Genomic DNA, 2,284 nt, shown 5'->3' with positions numbered 1-2,284 from the left:
ACTACCCGGATCTGACTGTTTGGGAGGTAACTTATTCTGAACTAGGGCCGTCCCTACCTCGGTCAAAGCTACCGTCTCATGGTCGTTAATGTGCCTCTTACGCGATAAAATTTCTTTCATAAATTTAAGGTAAGAGGGTACCTATGTCAACAATTCGGCGAATAGCACAGTGACTTGCAAGCTTTTCTGGAGTTCGGCAAATTTGCCAAATTGTTGATTAGCCTTAGTACTCTGCAAACGCCTCGGGAAGGGCACCGTGATGGGTATCTCGAGCCCTTTGTTCCTCTCTTTCAATGTATCAGCCGGATCAAGCTCTAAATCCTTCGATCGAGACTTCTTTCCTCTCGAACGTGGTCTTTCAGGTGATTTTTCACTCGATCGAGTTGTTCTTTATCTTCATTACTCGATCGACCAAAAATATCATTCGATCGAGCAGATTCTTCAGCAAATTCACTCGATCAAACAGTTTTATTTACTTGATCGAGCTCTTCTTTTTCCTGTTCACTCGATCGAGTAGAAATTCCACTTGATCGAGTCCTTTCTTCAGCAGTTTTACTCGATCGACCCCCAGAAACTAGTCGATCGAGTATTTTCTTTGTCGTCAGCTCTTTTTCTTCGACAGTGCACTGTTCATCAGCAGTAGTTTCCTTCCCCGAGTCTGATTCCGGTCCTTCATATGAATAATCGCTCCTCAAATTAATTAAATTCACCGTCTCATGTGGATTCTTATCGGCTTGTGACGGTAAATGTCTCGGTTTCCTTGTGGACTGGTTCGCGGCTAAATGGGCAACTTGAGTTTCAAGTGCCTTGATAGATGCATCTTTTTGTTGGACACTTAGCTGCCACTACTTTGTCAAAGACTGCAACATCGTCTTCAACTCACCTATCTCACTTACCCCACCAGAAGATGATGCACCTTGATTAGGTGTAGGAAAGGAAGGAGGCTTCTGAAAGCCTTGTTGAGCCTTATGAGGAGGGACATATGGCTGCTGCTGCGGAGGTGGAGGGGTAGGATTGAGCACATTTTGACTTGTCCATCTCAAATTGGGATGGACTGCCCTTTGGTTATTATAATAGGAACCCCCTCCTTGCCTGTATTGTTGAAAATCAAGGACCTGTTCCTTCTCTGTAAGACAGCCAACAGCAGTGTGACCGTCGTTGCTCCCACACCTCTCACATGTGACAGTCTCCCCTCTAGTAAGTAAATGGACCGTCTGAGGCTCCCCAGCAGAATGCAGCTCCAACTTATCAAATCTAGCATTCATGGCTTCCAGCTGAGCCACAACTTGCTTATCGACTGCATGAACTGTTCTAATACCATCCCTCGGGTTTCCATACTCAGCACAGTGGGTCGCCATCTCTTCAATAAGGGCCCATCCCTTATCATCGTCAGAGTTCTTTTGGAATCTTCTGTTGGATGATGCATCAAGTATGGCTCTGTGATCATCGTACAACCCATTGTAGAACTGATTGGACAGGAACCACGGATCAAAAACATGGTGAGGAAGAGACCTCACCAACCTCTTGAAACGGCACCACGCTTCATAGAAAGTTTCATCAGGCGCCTGGTTGAAACTGGTAATCTTGGCCCTCAGCTGATTAGTGCGCTGCGGAGGGAAATCTCTCTTATAAAAAGCAAGAGCAAGGGTCTCCCAGTCTATGACCCCTGCGGCCATGCGGTCCAAATCAGTCAGCCACTCCCTGGTTGAGTCAGTCAAAGAAAAAGGAAATAGCACCTCCTTAATCTTGTCTTGAGTTACCCCCTTTGTGGCGGGGATAGTAGAACAGTAGTCCGTAAAGACCTCCATATGCTTCCTCGGGTCTTCACCTGCCACACCTCTAAAGAGATTTCTCTCCACCAGATTGATATAGGACGAACGGATGTCAAAAGTATTCCCATCCTCAGTCTGGAGATTGAAACCTTTAGGAATAGATGATGCTTTAGGCTCCGAATGACTAGCAATATTCGGCATCTTTACTGGTTGGTTTACAGAACTGAAAGTGTCTTCTTCAAAAGATGGATTTTCTGTAAATAGGAAATGCTGAAGTTCGGGTTCGAAAGTACTCAAGGCTTCCTTTCGTGATTCTCTTTGCAGACGGAGTCTATGCCTGAACAGTCTCTCTGGCTCAGAATCAGCTGGAAGTAACTCCAACCTGTTTGACCTGGGCATACACAACACTGAAAGAAAATGAATAAGAACTGCCTCAAGGAATAAAAATTCCCTGAGACGGTTAAAATAAACGAAACAAAGACAGATAGGGCAATTGCCTCCCCGACAACGGC

At 45.4% G+C, this 2,284-nt stretch overlaps 1 non-coding gene across 1 annotated transcript; it reads left to right on the top strand.

Moving 5' to 3' along the window:
* The first annotated feature begins 1,491 nt into the window (after positions 1-1,491).
* LOC141645214 (small nucleolar RNA R71) lies at positions 1,492-1,597 on the top strand. Its single transcript, XR_012544798.1, has one exon. It is a non-coding gene; the product is annotated as a small nucleolar RNA R71 (small nucleolar RNA).
* The last annotated feature ends 687 nt before the right edge of the window (positions 1,598-2,284 follow it).

This window comes from Silene latifolia, chromosome 2 (genome assembly GCF_048544455.1).
Source record: "Silene latifolia isolate original U9 population chromosome 2, ASM4854445v1, whole genome shotgun sequence".
NCBI lineage: Eukaryota > Viridiplantae > Streptophyta > Magnoliopsida > Caryophyllales > Caryophyllaceae > Silene > Silene latifolia.
The sequence above is the reverse complement of the archived record's forward strand: the minus strand, read 5'-3'. Positions and strand labels throughout refer to the sequence as shown.